Source organism: Pseudophryne corroboree, chromosome 4 (assembly GCF_028390025.1).
Source record: "Pseudophryne corroboree isolate aPseCor3 chromosome 4, aPseCor3.hap2, whole genome shotgun sequence".
Classification (NCBI taxonomy): domain Eukaryota; kingdom Metazoa; phylum Chordata; class Amphibia; order Anura; family Myobatrachidae; genus Pseudophryne; species Pseudophryne corroboree.
The window spans coordinates 18,466,655-18,485,151 of record NC_086447.1 but is presented as its reverse complement, the minus strand read 5'-3'; the positions used below and the strand labels follow the sequence as shown (position 1 = coordinate 18,485,151).

Here is an 18,497-nt window from a genome sequence, read left to right as displayed (position 1 = left end):
AAATGTACAATTGATATTTCAAAATCATCTTTCCATCTTGAATTTCAATGATGCATTGGGGCAACGATTTTGTGAGAAACATCTTCACCCTTAAAGAAAGATTTTCTTAACTTCTTACCTGTGTGCTGATTAGATATCACCTGGTTTTCACATTAAACAGATTCCCACTTGAGAAAGCAGCAAGGATGCAGTGAGGTTTATGTTTCCTGGTGTCAACCTGTATTATTTCAGTGGACATTGTAATGAGCATGCATCTTGCTGCCTTTCCAATGAAGCAAGTTTTAATCAGTAATAGGTGAAAAACCATTCCTACAAAGGTGTTAATCAGAGACTTGGCTTTGTGGACACTTTTCAGAGAGCAAATGTGTTAGCATAAAAATAAAGCCATAAAATGGAGAGCTGATTAATCACTCAATTGGATTTCTCTGCCTGCATATTTTTTTTTCTCTGCAACCCCATGCTAAATTGTGCTTCCTGTTTTTTATAAAATGACTTAATCAAATCTGACTCTGATTGCATCAGAGAAGGCCAGGTACCCTACACTATAAGAGGTGGTTTGAAATTTTGACTTGTCTACTTAAAGATCAGCAAAATTTGATCACAAGGTCAATTACGTCCCTGGGTGGTATTGAAACACCAGCCTTTCGGTTAACAGCCGAATGCGCTAACCGATTGCACCACAGAGACAACTTGCAAAAGCATGTACTAACAAAGGCTAAAAAGCATTCATCTAGAAAGTTTCCTAGAAAAAGGTTAAAAAGGCAATAATCTGGACAGTTTTGCAAGATTTTTCTTCCATTGACCAACGAAGAAACACATTGGTACTTTCACATGATGAGTGAGTACTTCAGGATCTCTGACACTTACGTGGGCAGCAGAGTAGCGCAGCGGAAGCGTGCTGGGCCCATAATCCAGAGGTCGTTGGATCGAAACCATCCTCTGCTATGAGCACTTATTTTTTTGTTAATTAAATTCTTCCAAAACTGGAATTGATATTTTGACTATTTTATTTTTACTTAAAGTACAATAACTTTTAACATTTTAATTTTTTTTAATAGTATATTGACAGTATTGTTTTCTTTCAGAAATCCACTTAATTTTCTTTACCCTATTACTGAAATGGTAATTGACAAAAACAAGCTACATTGTCACCAGAAGAGCAATGCAAAATGTACAATTGATATTTCAAAATCATCTTTCCAGCTTGAATTTCAATGATGCATTGGGGCAACGATTTTGTGAGAAACATCTTCACCCTTAAAGAAAGATTTTCTTAACTTCTTACCTGTGTGCTGATTAGATATCACCTGGTTTTCACATTAAACAGATTCACACTTGAGAAAGCAGCAAGGATGCAGTGAGGTTTATGTTTCCTGGTGTCAAACTGTATTATTTCAGTGGACATTGTAATGAGGATGCATCTTGCTGCCTTTCCAATGAAGCAAGTTTTAATCAGTAATAGGTGAAAAACCATTCCTACAAAGGTGTTAATCAGAGACTTGCCTTTGTGGACACTTTTCAGAGAGCAAATGTGTTAGCATAAAAATAAAGCCATAAAATGGAGAGCTGATTAATCACTCAATTGGATTTCTCTGCCTGCATATTTTTTTTTCTCTGCAACCCCATGCTAAATTGTGCTTCCTGTTTTTTATAAAATGACTTAATCAAATCTGACTCTGATTGCATCAGAGAAGGCCAGGTACCCTACACTATAAGAGGTGGTTTGAAATTTTGACTTGTCTACTTAAAGATCACCAAAATTTGATCACAAGGTCAATTACGTCCCTGGGTGGTATTGAAACACCAGCCTTTCGGTTAACAGCCGAATGCGCTAACCAATTGCACCACAGAGACAACTTGCAAAAGCATGTACTAACAAAGGCTAAAAAGCATTCATCTAGAAAGTTTCCTAGAAAAAGGTTAAAAAGGCAATAATCTGGAGAGTTTTGCAAGATTTTTCTTCCATTGACCAACGAAGAAACACATTGGTACTTTCACATGATGAGTGAGTACTTCAGGATCTCTGACACTTACGTGGGCAGCAGAGTAGCGCAGCGGAAGTGTGCTGGGCCCATAATCCAGAAGTCGTTGGATCAAAGCCATCCTCTGCTATGAGCACTTATTTTTTTGTTAATTAAATTCTTCCAAAACTGGAATTGATATTTTGACTCTTTTATTTTTACTTAAAGTACAATAACTTTTAACATTTTAATTTGTTTTAATAGTATATTGACAGCATTGTTTTCTTTCAGAAATCCACTTAATTTTCTTTACCCTATTACTGAAATGGTAATTGACAAAAACAAGCTACATTGTCACCAGAAGAGCAATGCAAAATGTACAATTGATATTTCAAAATCATCTTTCCAGCTTGAATTTCAATGATGCATTGGGGCAACGATTTTGTGAGAAACATCTTCACCCTTAAAGAAAGATTTTCTTAACTTCTTACCTGTGTGCTCATTAGATATCACCTGGTTTTCACATTAAACAGATTCCCACTTGAGAAAGCAGCAAGGATGCAGTGAGGTTTATGTTTCCTGGTGTCAACCTGTATTATTTCAGTGGACATTGTAATGAGGATGCATCTTGCTGCCTTTCCAATGAAGCAAGTTTTAATCAGTAATAGGTGAAAAACCATTCCTACAAAGGTGTTAATCAGAGACTTGGCTTTGTGGACACTTTTCAGAGAGCAAATGTGTTAGCATAAAAATAAAGCCATAAAATGGAGAGCTGATTAATCACTCAATTGGATTTCTCTGCCTGCATAATTTTTTTTCTCTGCAACCCCATGCTAAATTGTGCTTCCTGTTTTTTATAAAATGACTTAATCAAATCTGACTCTGATTGCATCAGAGAAGGCCAGGTACCCTACACTATAACAGGTGGTTTGAAATTTTGACTTGTCTACTTAAAGATCACAAAAATTTGATCACAAGGTCAATTACGTCCCTGGGTGGGATTGAACCACCAACCTTTCGGTTAACAGCCGAATGCACTAACCGATTGCGCCACAGAGACAGCTTGCAAAAGCATGTGCTGACAAAGGCTAAAAAGCATTCATCTAGAAAGTTTCCTAGAAAAAGGTTAAAAAGGCAATAATCTGGAGAGTTTTGCAAGATTTTTCTTCCATTGACCAACGAAGAAACACATTGGTACTTTCACATGATGAGTGAGTACTTCAGGATCTCTGACACTTATGTGAGCAGCAGAGTGGCGCAGCGGAAGCGTGCTGGGCCCATAACCCAGAGGTCGGTGGATCGAAACCATCCTCTGCTATGTGCACTTATTTTTTTGTTAATTAAATTCTTCCAAAACTGGAATTGATATTTTGACTCTTTTATTTTTACTTAAAGTACAATAACTTTTAACATTTTAATTTGTTTTAATAGTATATTGACAGCATTGTTTTCTTTCAGAAATCCACTTAATTTTCTTTACCCTATTACTGAAATGGTAATTGACAAAAACAAGCTACATTGTCACCAGAAGAGCAATGCAAAATGTACAATTGATATTTCAAAATCATCTTTCCATCTTGAATTTCAATGATGCATTGGGGCAACGATTTTGTGAGAAACATCTTTACCCTTAAAGAAAGATTTTCTTAACTTCTTACCTGTGTGCTGATTAGATATCACCTGGTTTTCACATTAAACAGATTCCCACTTGAGAAAGCAGCAAGGATGCAGTGAGGTTTATGTTTCCTGGTGTCAACCTGTATTATTTCAGTGGACATTGTAATGAGGATGCATCTTGCTGCCTTTCCAATGAAGCAAGTTTTAATCAGTAATAGGTGAAAAACCATTCCTACAAAGGTGTTAATCAGAGACTTGGCTTTGTGGACACTTTTCAGAGAGCAAATGTGATAGCATAAAAATAAAGCCATAAAATGGAGAGCTGATTAATCACTCAATTGGATTTCTCTGCCTGCATAATTTTTTTTCTCTGCAACCCCATGCTAAATTGTGCTTCCTGTTTTTTATAAAATGACTTAATCAAATCTGACTCTGATTGCATCAGAGAAGGCCAGGTACCCTACACTATAATAGGTGGTTTGAAATTTTGACTTGTCTACTTAAAGATCACCAAAATTTGATCACAAGGTCAATTACGTCCCTGGGTGGGATTGAACCACCAACCTTTCGGTTAACAGCCGAATGCGCTAACCGATTGCGCTACAGAGACAGCTTGCAAAAGCATGTGCTGACAAAGGCTAAAAAGCATTCATCTAGAAAGTTTCCTAGAAAAAGGTTAAAAGGGCAATAATCTGGAGAGTTTTGCAAGATTTTTCTTCCATTGACCAACGAAGAAACACATTGGTACTTTCACATGATGAGTGAGTACTTCAGGATCTCTGACACTTATGTGAGCAGCAGAGTGGCGCAGCGGAAGCGTGCTGGGCCCATAACCCAGAGGTCGGTGGATCGAAACCATCCTCTGCTATGTGCACTTATTTTTTTGTTAATTAAATTCTTCCAAAACTGGAATTGATATTTTGACTCTTTTATTTTTACTTAAAGTACAATAACTTTTAACATTTTAATTTGTTTTAATAGTATATTGACAGCATTGTTTTCTTTCAGAAATCCACTTAATTTTCTTTACCCTATTACTGAAATGGTAATTGACAAAAACAAGCTACATTGTCACCAGAAGAGCAATGCAAAATGTACAATTGATATTTCAAAATCATCTTTCCATCTTGAATTTCAATGATGCATTGGGGCAACGATTTTGTGAGAAACATCTTCACCCTTAAAGAAAGATTTTCTTAACTTCTTACCTGTGTGCTGATTAGATATCACCTGGTTTTCACATTAAACAGATTCACACTTGAGAAAGCAGCAAGGATGCAGTGAGGTTTATGTTTCCTGGTGTCAAACTGTATTATTTCAGTGGACATTGTAATGAGGATGCATCTTGCTGCCTTTCCAATGAAGCAAGTTTTAATCAGTAATAGGTGAAAAACCATTCCTACAAAGGTGTTAATCAGAGACTTGCCTTTGTGGACACTTTTCAGAGAGCAAATGTGTTAGCATAAAAATAAAGCCATAAAATGGAGAGCTGATTAATCACTCAATTGGATTTCTCTGCCTGCATATTTTTTTTCTCTGCAACCCCATGCTAAATTGTGCTTCCTGTTTTTTATAAAATGACTTAATCAAATCTGACTCTGATTGCATCAGAGAAGGCCAGGTACCCTACACTATAAGAGGTGGTTTGAAATTTTGACTTGTCTACTTAAAGATCAGCAAAATTTGATCACAAGGTCAATTACGTCCCTGGGTGGTATTGAAACACCAGCCTTTCGGTTAACAGCCGAATGCGCTAACCAATTGCACCACAGAGACAACTTGCAAAAGCATGTACTAACAAAGGCTAAAAAGCATTCATCTAGAAAGTTTCCTAGAAAAAGGTTAAAAAGGCAATAATCTGGAGAGTTTTGCAAGATTTTTCTTCCATTGACCAACGAAGAAACACATTGGTACTTTCACATGATGAGTGAGTACTTCAGGATCTCTGACACTTACATGGGCAGCAGAGTAGCGCAGCGGAAGTGTGCTGGGCCCATAATCCAGAGGTCGTTGGATCAAAACCAATCTCTGCTATGAGCACTTATTTTTTTGTTAATTAAATTCTTCCAAAACTGGAATTGATATTTTGACTCTTTTATTTTTACTTAAAGTACAATAACTTTTAACATTTTAATTTGTTTTAATAGTATATTGACAGCATTGTTTTCTTTCAGAAATCCACTTAATTTTCTTTACCCTATTACTGAAATGGTAATTGACAAAAACAAGCTACATTGTCACCAGAAGAGCAATGCAAAATGTACAATTGATATTTCAAAATCATCTTTCCATCTTGAATTTCAATGATGCATTGGGGCAACGATTTTGTGAGAAACATCTTCACCCTTAAAGAAAGATTTTCTTAACTTCTTACCTGTGTGCTGATTAGATATCACCTGGTTTTCACATTAAACAGATTCCCACTTGAGAAAGCAGCAAGGATGCAGTGAGGTTTATGTTTCCTGGTGTCAACCTGTATTATTTCAGTGGACATTGTAATGAGGATGCATCTTGCTGCCTTTCCAATGAAGCAAGTTTTAATCAGTAATAGGTGAAAAACCATTCCTACAAAGGTGTTAATCAGAGACTTGGCTTTGTGGACACTTTTCAGAGAGCAAATGTGATAGCATAAAAATAAAGCCATAAAATGGAGAGCTGATTAATCACTCAATTGGATTTCTCTGCCTGCATAATTTTTTTTCTCTGCATCCCCATGCTAAATTGTGCTTCCTGTTTTTTATAAAATGACTTAATCAAATCTGACTCTGATTGCATCAGAGAAGGCCAGGTACCCTACACTATAATAGGTGGTTTGAAATTTTGACTTGTCTACTTAAAGATCACCAAAATTTGATCACAAGGTCAATTACGTCCCTGGGTGGGATTGAACCACCAACCTTTCAGTTAACAGCCGAATGCGCTAACCGATTGCGCTACAGAGACAGCTTGCAAAAGCATGTGCTGACAAAGGCTAAAAAGCATTCATCTAGAAAGTTTCCTAGAAAAAGGTTAAAAGGGCAATAATCTGGAGAGTTTTGCAAGATTTTTCTTCCATTGACCAACGAAGAAACACATTGGTACTTTCACATGATGAGTGAGTACTTCAGGATCTCTGACACTTATGTGAGCAGCAGAGTGGCGCAGCGGAAGCGTGCTGGGCCCATAACCCAGAGGTCGGTGGATCGAAACCATCCTCTGCTATGTGCACTTATTTTTTTGTTAATTAAATTCTTCCAAAACTGGAATTGATATTTTGACTCTTTTATTTTTACTTAAAGTACAATAACTTTTAACATTTTAATTTGTTTTAATAGTATATTGACAGCATTGTTTTCTTTCAGAAATCCACTTAATTTTCTTTACCCTATTACTGAAATGGTAATTGACAAAAACAAGCTACATTGTCACCAGAAGAGCAATGCAAAATGTACAATTGATATTTCAAAATCATCTTTCCATCTTGAATTTCAATGATGCATTGGGGCAACGATTTTTTGAGAAACATCTTCACCCTTAAAGAAAGATTTTCTTAACTTCTTACCTGTGTGCTGATTAGATATCACCTGGTTTTCCCATTAAACAGATTCCCACTTGAGAAAGCAGCAAGGATGCAGTGAGGTTTATGTTTCCTGGTGTCAACCTGTATTATTTCAGTGGACATTGTAATGAGGATGCATCTTGCTGCCTTTCCAATGAAGCAAGTTTTAATCAGTAATAGGTGAAAAACCATTCCTACAAAGGTGTTAATCAGAGACTTGCCTTTGTGGACACTTTTCAGAGAGCAAATGTGTTAGCATAAAAATAAAGCCATAAAATGGAGAGCTGATTAATCACTCAATTGGATTTCTCTGCCTGCATCATTTTTTTTCTCTGCAACCCCATGCTAAATTGTGCTTCCTGTTTTTTATAAAATGACTTAATCAAATCTGACTCTGATTGCATCAGAGAAGGCCAGGTACCCTACACTATAAGAGGTGGTTTGAAATTTTGACTTGTCTACTTAAAGATCAGCAAAATTTGATCACAAGGTCAATTACGTCCCTGGGTGGTATTGAAACACCAGCCTTTCGGTTAACAGCCGAATGCGCTAACCGATTGCACCACAGAGACAACTTGCAAAAGCATGTACTAACAAAGGCTAAAAAGCATTCATCTAGAAAGTTTCCTAGAAAAAGGTTAAAAAGGCAATAATCTGGACAGTTTTGCAAGATTTTTCTTCCATTGACCAACGAAGAAACACATTGGTACTTTCACATGATGAGTGAGTACTTCAGGATCTCTGACACTTACGTGGGCAGCAGAGTAGCGCAGCGGAAGTGTGCTGGGCCCATAATCCAGAGGTCGTTGGATCGAAACCATCCTCTGCTATGAGCACTTATTTTTTTGTTAATTAAATTCTTCCAAAACTGGAATTGATATTTTGACTCTTTTATTTTTACTTAAAGTACAATAACTTTTAACATTTTAATTTGTTTTAATAGTATATTGACAGCATTGTTTTCTTTCAGAAATCCACTTAATTTTCTTTACCCTATTACTGAAATGGTAATTGACAAAAACAAGCTACATTGTCACCAGAAGAGCAATGCAAAATGTACAATTGATATTTCAAAATCATCTTTCCAGCTTGAATTTCAATGATGCATTGGGGCAACGATTTTGTGAGAAACATCTTCACCCTTAAAGAAAGATTTTCTTAACTTCTTACCTGTGTGCTGATTAGATATCACCTGGTTTTCACATTAAACAGATTCCCACTTGAGAAAGCAGCAAGGATGCAGTGAGGTTTATGTTTCCTGGTGTCAACCTGTATTATTTCAGTGGACATTGTAATGAGGATGCATCTTGCTGCCTTTCCAATGAAGCAAGTTTTAATCAGTAATAGGTGAAAAACCATTCCTACAAAGGTGTTAATCAGATACTTGGCTTTGTGGACACTTTTCAGAGAGCAAATGTGTTAGCATAAAAATAAAGCCATAAAATGGAGAGCTGATTAATCACTCAATTGGATTTCTCTGCCTGCATAATTTTTTTTCTCTGCAACCCCATGCTAAATTGTGCTTCCTGTTTTTTATAAAATGACTTAATCAAATCTGACTCTGATTGCATCAGAGAAGGCCAGGTACCCTACACTATAACAGGTGGTTTGAAATTTTGACTTGTCTACTTAAAGATCACCAAAGTTTGATCACAAGGTCAATTACGTCCCTGGGTGGGATTGAACCACCAACCTTTCGGTTAACAGCCGAATGCGCTAACCGATTGCGCCACAGAGACAGCTTGCAAAAGCATGTGCTGACAAAGGCTAAAAAGCATTCATCTAGAAAGTTTCCTAGAAAAAGGTTACAAAGGCAATAATCTGGAGAGTTTTGCAAGATTTTTCTTCCATTGACCAACGAAGAAACACATTGGTACTTTCACATGATGAGTGAGTACTTCAGGATCTCTGACACTTACATGAGCAGCAGAGTGGCGCAGCGGAAGCGTGCTGGGCCCATAACCCAGAGGTCGGTGGATCGAAACCATCCTCTGCTATGTGCATTTATTTTTTTTTGTTAATAAAATTCTTCCAAAACTGGAATTGATATTTTGACTCTTTTATTTTTACTTAAAGTACAATAACTTTTAACATTTTAATTTGTTTTAATAGTATATTGACAGCATTGTTTTCTTTCAGAAATCCACTTAATTTTCTTTACCCTATTACTGAAATGGTAATTGACAAAAACAAGCTACATTGTCACCAGAAGAGCAATGCAAAATGTACAATTGATATTTCAAAATCATCTTTCCTTCTTGAATTTCAATGATGCATTGGGGCAACGATTTTGTGAGAAACATCTTCACCCTTAAAGAAAGATTTTCTTAACTTCTTACCTGTGTGCTGATTAGATATCACCTGGTTTTCACATTAAACAGATTCCCACTTGAGAAAGCAGCAAGGATGCAGTGAGGTTTATGTTTCCTGGTGTCAACCTGTATTATTTCAGTGGACATTGTAATGAGGATGCATCTTGCTGCCTTTCCAATGATGCAAGTTTTAATCAGTAATAGGTGAAAAACCATTCCTACAAAGGTGTTAATCAGAGACTTGGCTTTGTGGACACTTTTCAGAGAGCAAATGTGTTAGCATAAAAATAAAGCCATAAAATGGAGAGCTGATTAATCACTCAATTGGATTTCTCTGCCTGCATCATTTTTTTTCTCTGCAACCCCATGCTAAATTGTGCTTCCTGTTTTTTATAAAATGACTTAATCAAATCTGACTCTGATTGCATCAGAGAAGGCCAGGTACCCTACACTATAAGAGGTGGTTTGAAATTTTGACTTGTCTACTTAAAGATCAGCAAAATTTGATCATAAGGTCAATTACGTCCCTGGGTGGGATTGAACCACCAACCTTTCGGTTAACAGCCGAATGCGCTAACCGATTGCGCCACAGAGACAGATTGCAAAAGCATGTGCTGACAAAGGCTAAAAAGCATTCATCTAGAAAGTTTCCTAGAAAAAGGTTAAAAAGGCAATAATCTGGAGAGTTTTGCAAGATTTTTCTTCCATTGACCAACGAAGAAACACATTGGTACTTTCACATGATGAGTGAGTACTTCAGGATCTCCGACACTTACATGAGCAGCAGAGTGGCGCAGTGGAAGCGTGCTGGGCCCATAACCGAGAGGTCGGTGGATCGAGACCATCCTCTGCTATGTGCACTTATTTTTTTGTTAATTAAATTCTTCCAAAACTGGAATTGATATTTTGACTCTTTTATTTTTACTTAAAGTACAATAACTTTTAACATTTTAATTTGTTTTAATAGTATATTGACAGCATTGTTTTCTTTCAGAAATCCACTTAATTTTCTTTACCCTATTACTGAAATGGTAATTGACAAAAACAAGCTACATTGTCACCAGAAGAGCAATGCAAAATGTACAATTGATATTTCAAAATCATCTTTCCATCTTGAATTTCAATGATGCATTGGGGCAACGATTTTTTGAGAAACATCTTCACCCTTAAAGAAAGATTTTCTTAACTTCTTACCTGTGTGCTGATTAGATATCACCTGGTTTTCCCATTAAACAGATTCCCACTTGAGAAAGCAGCAAGGATGCAGTGAGGTTTATGTTTCCTGGTGTCAACCTGTATTATTTCAGTGGACATTGTAATGAGGATGCATCTTGCTGCCTTTCCAATGAAGCAAGTTTTAATCAGTAATAGGTGAAAAACCATTCCTACAAAAGTGTTAATCAGAGACTTGCCTTTGTGGACACTTTTCAGAGAGCAAATGTGTTAGCATAAAAATAAAGCCATAAAATGGAGAGCTGATTAATCACTCAATTGGATTTCTCTGCCTGCATATTTTTTTTTCTCTGCAACCCCATGCTAAATTGTGCTTCCTGTTTTTTATAAAATGACTTAATCAAATCTGACTCTGATTGCATCAGAGAAGGCCAGGTACCCTACACTATAAGAGGTGGTTTGAAATTTTGACTTGTCTACTTAAAGATCAGCAAAATTTGATCACAAGGTCAATTACGTCCCTGGGTGGTATTGAAACACCAGCCTTTCGGTTAACAGCCGAATGCGCTAACCGATTGCACCACAGAGACAACTTGCAAAAGCATGTACTAACAAAGGCTAAAAAGCATTCATCTAGAAAGTTTCCTAGAAAAAGGTTAAAAAGGCAATAATCTGGACAGTTTTGCAAGATTTTTCTTCCATTGACCAACGAAGAAACACATTGGTACTTTCACATGATGAGTGAGTACTTCAGGATCTCTGACACTTACGTGGGCAGCAGAGTAGCGCAGCGGAAGTGTGCTGGGCCCATAATCCAGAGGTCGTTGGATCGAAACCATCCTCTGCTATGAGCACTTATTTTTTTGTTAATTAAATTCTTCCAAAACTGGAATTGATATTTTGACTCTTTTATTTTTACTTAAAGTACAATAACTTTTAACATTTTAATTTGTTTTAATAGTATATTGACAGCATTGTTTTCTTTCAGAAATCCACTTAATTTTCTTTACCCTATTACTGAAATGGTAATTGACAAAAACAAGCTACATTGTCACCAGAAGAGCAATGCAAAATGTACAATTGATATTTCAAAATCATCTTTCCAGCTTGAATTTCAATGATGCATTGGGGCAACGATTTTGTGAGAAACATCTTCACCCTTAAAGAAAGATTTTCTTAACTTCTTACCTGTGTGCTGATTAGATATCACCTGGTTTTCACATTAAACAGATTCCCACTTGAGAAAGCAGCAAGGATGCAGTGAGGTTTATGTTTCCTGGTGTCAACCTGTATTATTTCAGTGGACATTGTAATGAGGATGCATCTTGCTGCCTTTCCAATGAAGCAAGTTTTAATCAGTAATAGGTGAAAAACCATTCCTACAAAGGTGTTAATCAGAGACTTGGCTTTGTGGACACTTTTCAAAGAGCAAATGTGTTAGCATAAAAATAAAGCCATAAAATGGAGAGCTGATTAATCACTCAATTGGATTTCTCTGCCTGCATAATTTTTTTTCTCTGCAACCCCATGCTAAATTGTGCTTCCTGTTTTTTATAAAATGACTTAATCAAATCTGACTCTGATTGCATCAGAGAAGGCCAGGTACCCTACACTATAAGAGGTGGTTTGAAATTTTGACTTGTCTACTTAAAGATCACCAAAATTTGATCACACGGTCAATAACATCCCTGGGTGGGATTGAACCACCAACCTTTAGGTTAACAGCTGAATGCACTTACCGATTGCGCCACAGAGACAGCTTGCAAAAGCATGTACTGACAAAGGCTAAAAAGCATTCCTCTAGAAAGTTTCCTAGAAAAAGGTTAAAAAGGCAATAATCTGGAGAGTTTTGCAAGATTTTTCTTCCATTGACCAACGAAGAAACACATTGGTACTTTCACATGATGAGTGAGTACTTCAGGATCTCTGACACTAACATGAGCAGCAGAGTGGCGCAGCGGAAGCGTGCTGGGCCCATAACCCAGAGGTCGATGGATTGAAACCATCCTCTGCTATGTGCACTTATTTTTTTGTTAATTAAATTCTTCCAAAACTGGGATTGATATTTTGACTCTTTTATTTTTACTTAAAGTACAATAACTTTTAACATTTTAATTTGTTTTAATAGTATATTGACAGCATTGTTTTCTTTCAGAAATCCACTTAATTTTCTTTACCCTATTACTGAAATGGTAATTGACAAAAACAAGCTACATTGTCACCAGAAGAGCAATGCAAAATGTACAATTGATATTTCAAAATCATCTTTCCAGCTTGAATTTCAATGATGCATTGGGGCAAAGATTTTGTGAGAAACATCTTCACCCTTAAAGAAAGATTTTCTTAACTTCTTACCTGTGTGCTGATTAGATATCACCTGGTTTTCACATTAAACAGATTCCCACTTGAGAAAGCAGCAAGGATGCAGTGAGGTTTATGTTTCCTGGTGTCAACCTGTATTATTTCAGTGGACATTGTAATGAGGATGCATCTTGCTGCCTTTCCAATGAAGCAAGTTTTAATCAGTAATAGGTGAAAAACCATTCCTACAAAGGTGTTAATCAGAGACTTGGCTTTGTGGACACTTTTCAAAGAGCAAATGTGTTAGCATAAAAATAAAGCCATAAAATGGAGAGCTGATTAATCACTCAATTGGATTTCTCTGCCTGCATAATTTTTTTTTCTCTGCAACCCCATGCTAAATTGTGCTTCCTGTTTCTTATAAAATGACTTAATCAAATCTGACTGCATCAGAGAAGGCCAGGTACCCTACACTATAAGAGGTGGTTTGAAATTTTGACTTATCTACTTAAAGATCACCACAATTTGATCACACGGTCAATAACATCCCTGGGTGGGATTGAACCACCAACCTTTAGGTTAACAGCCGAATGCGCTTACCGATTGCGCCACAGAGACAGCTTGCAAAAGCATGTACTGACAAAGGCTAAAAAGCATTCATCTAGAAAGTTTCCTAGAAAAAGGTTAAAAAGGCAATAATCTGGAGAGTTTTGCAAGATTTTTCTTCCATTGTCCAACGAAGAAACACATTGGTACTTTCACATGATGAGTGAGTACTTCAGGATCTCTGACACTAACATGAGCAGCAGAGTGGCGCAGCGGAAGCGTGCTGGGCCCATAACCTAGAGGTCGATGGATCGAAACCATCCTCTGCAATGTGCATTTATTTTTTTGTTAATTAAATTCTTCCAAAACTGGGATTGATATTTTGACTCTTTTATTTTTACTTAAAGTACAATAACTTTTAACATTTTAATTTGTTTTAATAGTATATTGACAGCATTGTTTTCTTTCAGAAATCCACTTAATTTTCTTTACCCTATTACTGAAATGGTAATTGACAAAAACAAGCTACATTGTCACCAGAAGAGCAATGCAAAATGTACAATTGATATTTCAAAATCATCTTTCCAGCTTGAATTTCAATGATGCATTGGGGCAACGATTTTGTGAGAAACATCTTCACCCTTAAAGAAAGATTTTCTTAACTTCTTACCTGTGTGCTAATTAGATATCACCTGGTTTTCACATAAAACAGATTCCCACTTGAGAAAGCAGCAAGGATGCAGTGAGGTTTATGTTTCCTGGTGTCAACCTGTATTATTTCAGTGGACATTGTAATGAGGATGCATCTTGCTGCCTTTCCAATGAAGCAAGTTTTAATCAGTAATAGGTGAAAAACCATTCCTACAAAGGTGTTAATCAGAGACTTGGCTTTGTGGACACTTTTCAAAGAGCAAATGTGTTAGCATAAAAATAAAGCCATAAAATGGAGAGCTGATTAATCACTCAATTGGATTTCTCTGCCTGCATAATTTTTTTTCTCTGCAACCCCATGCTAAATTGTGCTTCCTGTTTTTTATAAAATGACTTAATCAAATCTGACTCTGATTGCATCAGAGAAGGCCAGGTACCCTACACTATAAGAGGTGGTTTGAAATTTTGACTTGTCTACTTAAAGATCACCAAAATTTGATCACACGGTCAATAACATCCCTGGGTGGGATTGAACCACCAACCTTTAGGTTAACAGCTGAATGCACTTACCAATTGCGCCACAGAGACAGCTTGCAAAAGCATGTACTGACAAAGGCTAAAAAGCATTCATCTAGAAAGTTTCCTAGAAAAAGGTTAAAAAGGCAATAATCTGGAGAGTTTTGCAAGATTTTTCTTCCATTGACCAACGAAGAAACACATTGGTACTTTCACATGATGAGTGAGTACTTCAGGATCTCTGACACTAACATGAGCAGCAGAGTGGCGCAGCGGAAGCGTGCTGGGCCCATAACCCAGAGGTCGATGGATTGAAACCATCCTCTGCTATGTGCACTTATTTTTTTGTTAATTAAATTCTTCCAAAACTGGGATTGATATTTTGACTCTTTTATTTTTACTTAAAGTACAATAACTTTTAACATTTTAATTTGTTTTAATAGTATATTGACAGCATTGTTTTCTTTCAGAAATCCACTTAATTTTCTTTACCCTATTACTGAAATGGTAATTGACAAAAACAAGCTACATTGTCACCAGAAGAGCAATGCAAAATGTACAATTGATATTTGAAAATCATCTTTCCATCTTGAATTTCAATGATGCATTGGGGCAACGATTTTGTGAGAAACATCTTCACCCTTAAAGAAAGATTATCTTAACTTCTTACCTGTGTGCTGATTAGATATCACCTGGTTTTCACATTAAACAGATTCCCACTTGAGAAAGCAGCAAGGATGCAGTGAGGTTTATGTTTCCTGGTGTCAACCTGTATTATTTCAGTGGACATTGTAATGAGGATGCATCTTGCTGCCTTTCCAATGAAGCAAGTTTTAATCAGTAATAGGTGAAAAACCATTCCTACAAAGGTGTTAATCAGAGACTTGGCTTTGTGGACACTTTTCAGAGAGCAAATGTGTTAGCATAAAAATAAAGCCATAAAATGGAGAGCTGATTAATTACTCAATTGGATTTCTCTGCCTGCATAATTTTTTTTCTCTGCAACCCCATGCTAAATTGTGCTTCCTGTTTTTTATAAAATGACTTAATCAAATATGACTCTGATTGCATCAGAGAAGGCCAGGTACCCTACACTATAAGAGGTGGTTTGAAATTTTGACTTGTCTACTTAAAGATCACCAAAATTTAATCACAAGGTCAATTACGTCCCTTGGTGGGATTGAATCACCAACCTTTTGGTAAACAGCTGAATGCGCTAACCGATAGCGCCACAGAGACAGCTTGCAATAGCATGTACTGACAAAGGCTAAAAAGCATTCATCTAGAAAGTTTCCTAGAAAAAGGTTAAAAAGGCAATAATCTGGAGAGTTTTGCAAGATTTTTCTTCCATTGACCAACGAAGAAACACATTGGTACTTTCACATGATGAGTGAGTACTTCAGGATCTCTGACACTTACATGAGCAGCAGAGTGGCGCAGCGGAAGCGTGCTGGGCCCATAACCAAGAGGTCGGTGGATCGAAACCATCCTCTGCTATGTGCATTTATTTTTTTTGTTAATAAAATTCTTCCAAAACTGGAATTGATATTTTGACTCTTTTATTTTTACTTAAAGTACAATAACTTTTAACATTTTAATTTGTTTTAATAGTATAATGACCGCATTGTTTTCTTTCAGAAATCCACTTAATTTTCTTTACCCTATTACTGAAATGGTAATTGACAAAAACAAGCTACATTGTCACCAGAAGAGCAATGCAAAATGTACAATTGATATTTCAAAATCATCTTTCCAGCTTGAATTTCAATGATGCATTGGGGCAACGATTTTGTGAGAAACATCTTCACCCTTAAAGAAAGATTTTCTTAACTTCTTACCTGTGTGCTGATTAGATATCACCTGGTTTTCACATTAAACAGATTCCCACTTGAGAAAGCAGCAAGGATGCAGTGAGGTTTATGTTTCCTGGTGTCAAACTGTATTATTTCAGTGGACATTGTAATGAGGATGCATCTTGCTGTCTTTCCAATGAAGCAAGTTTTAATCAGTAATAGGTGAAAAACCATTCCTACAAAGGTGTTAATCAGAGACTTGCCTTTGTGGACACTTTTCAGAGAGCAAATGTGTTAGCATAAAAATAAAGCCATAAAATGGAGAGCTGATTAATCACTCAATTGGATTTCTCTTCCTGCATATTTTTTTTCTCTGCAACCCTATGCTAAATTGTGCTTCCTGTTTTTTATAAAATGACTTAATCAAATCTGACTCTGATTGCATTAGAGAAGGCCAGGTACCCTACACTATAAGAGGTGGTTTGAAATTTTGACTTGTCTACTTAAAGATCACCACAATTTGATCACAAGGTCAATTACGTCCCTGGGTGGTATTGAACCACCAGCCTTTCGGTTAACAGCCGAATGCGCTAACCGATTGCACCACAGAGACAACTTGCAAAAGCATGTACTAACAAAGGCTAAAAAGCATTCATCTAGAAAGTTTCCTAGAAAAAGGTTAAAAAGGCAATAATCTGGAGAGTTTTGCAAGATTTTTCTTCCATTGACCAACGAAGAAACACATTGGTACTTTCACATGATGAGTGAGTACTTCAGGATCTCTGACACTTATGCGAGCAGCAGAGTGGCACAGCGGAAGCGTGCTGGGCCCATAACCCAGAGGTCGGTGGATCGAAACCATCCTCTGCTATGTCCACTTATTTTTTTGTTAATTAAATTCTTCCAAAACTGGAATTGATATTTTGACTCTTTTATTTTTACTTAAAGTACAATAACTTTTAACATTTTAATTTGTTTTAATAGTATATTGACAGCATTGTTTTCTTTCAGAAATCCACTTAATTTTCTTTACCCTATTACTGAAATGGTAATTGACAAAAACAAGCTACATTGTCACCAGAAGAGCAATGCAAAATGTACAATTGATATTTCAAAATCATCTTTCCATCTTGAATTTCAATGATGCATTGGGGCAACGATTTTGTGAGAAACATCTTCACCCTTAAAGAAAGATTATCTTAACTTCTTACCTGTGTGCTGATTAGATATCACCTGGTTTTCACATTAAACAGATTCCCACTTGAGAAAGCAGCAAGGATGCAGTGAGGTTTATGTTTCCTGGTGTCAACCTGTATTATTTCAGTGGACATTGTAATGAGGATGCATCTTGCTGCCTTTCCAATGAAGCAAGTTTTAATCAGTAATAGGTGAAAAACCATTCCTACAAAGGTGTTAATCAGAGACTTGGCTTTGTGGACACTTTTCAGAGAGCAAATGTGTTAGCATAAAAATAAAGCCATAAAATGGAGAGCTGATTAATCACTCAATTGGATTTCTCTGCCTGCATCATTTTTTTCTCTGCAACTCCATGCTAAATTGTGCTTCCTGTTTTTTATAAAATGACTTAATCAAATCTGACTCTGATTGCATCAGAGAAGGCCAGGTACCCTACACTATAAGAGGTGGTTTGAAATTTTGACTTGTCTACTTAAAGATCACCAAAATTTGATCACAAGGTCAATTACGTCCCTGGGTGGGATTGACCCACCAACCTTTCGGTTAACAGCCGAATGCGCTAACCGATTGCGCCACAGAGACAGATTGCAAAAGCATGTGCTGACAAAGGCTAAAAAGCATTCATCTAGAAAGTTTTCTAGAAAAAGGTTAAAAAGGCAATAATCTGGAGAGTTTTGCAAGATTTTTCTTCCATTGACCAACGAAGAAACACATTGGTACTTTCACATGATGAGTGAGTACTTCAGGATCTCTGACACTTACATGAGCAGCAGAGTGGTGCAGTGGAAGCGTGCTGGGCCCATAACCGAGAGGTCGGTGGATCGAAACCATCCTCTGCTATGTGCACTTATTTTTTTGTTAATTAAATTCTTCCAAAACTGGAATTGATATT

General features: G+C 36.7%; 10 non-coding genes across 10 annotated transcripts; 4 read left to right on the top strand and 6 right to left on the bottom strand.

The window, feature by feature from the left end:
* Positions 1–2,947: 2,947 nt before the first annotated feature.
* TRNAN-GUU (transfer RNA asparagine (anticodon GUU)) lies at positions 2,948–3,021 on the bottom strand. Its single transcript has one exon. It is a non-coding gene; the product is annotated as a tRNA-Asn (tRNA).
* Positions 3,022–3,207: 186 nt separating this feature from the next.
* TRNAM-CAU (transfer RNA methionine (anticodon CAU)) lies at positions 3,208–3,279 on the top strand. Its single transcript has one exon. It is a non-coding gene; the product is annotated as a tRNA-Met (tRNA).
* An 835-nt stretch (positions 3,280–4,114) lies between these two features.
* TRNAN-GUU (transfer RNA asparagine (anticodon GUU)) lies at positions 4,115–4,188 on the bottom strand. Its single transcript has one exon. It is a non-coding gene; the product is annotated as a tRNA-Asn (tRNA).
* A 186-nt stretch (positions 4,189–4,374) lies between these two features.
* Positions 4,375–4,446, top strand: TRNAM-CAU (transfer RNA methionine (anticodon CAU)). Its single transcript has one exon. It is a non-coding gene; the product is annotated as a tRNA-Met (tRNA).
* Positions 4,447–6,447: 2,001 nt separating this feature from the next.
* TRNAN-GUU (transfer RNA asparagine (anticodon GUU)) lies at positions 6,448–6,521 on the bottom strand. The gene has a single exon. It is a non-coding gene; the product is annotated as a tRNA-Asn (tRNA).
* A 186-nt stretch (positions 6,522–6,707) lies between these two features.
* On the top strand, positions 6,708–6,779 carry TRNAM-CAU (transfer RNA methionine (anticodon CAU)). The gene has a single exon. It is a non-coding gene; the product is annotated as a tRNA-Met (tRNA).
* Positions 6,780–8,781: 2,002 nt separating this feature from the next.
* Positions 8,782–8,855, bottom strand: TRNAN-GUU (transfer RNA asparagine (anticodon GUU)). Its single transcript has one exon. It is a non-coding gene; the product is annotated as a tRNA-Asn (tRNA).
* Positions 8,856–9,041: 186 nt separating this feature from the next.
* Positions 9,042–9,113, top strand: TRNAM-CAU (transfer RNA methionine (anticodon CAU)). Its single transcript has one exon. It is a non-coding gene; the product is annotated as a tRNA-Met (tRNA).
* Positions 9,114–9,950: 837 nt separating this feature from the next.
* On the bottom strand, positions 9,951–10,024 carry TRNAN-GUU (transfer RNA asparagine (anticodon GUU)). Its single transcript has one exon. It is a non-coding gene; the product is annotated as a tRNA-Asn (tRNA).
* Positions 10,025–16,947: 6,923 nt separating this feature from the next.
* Positions 16,948–17,021, bottom strand: TRNAN-GUU (transfer RNA asparagine (anticodon GUU)). Its single transcript has one exon. It is a non-coding gene; the product is annotated as a tRNA-Asn (tRNA).
* Positions 17,022–18,497: the final 1,476 nt, after the last annotated feature.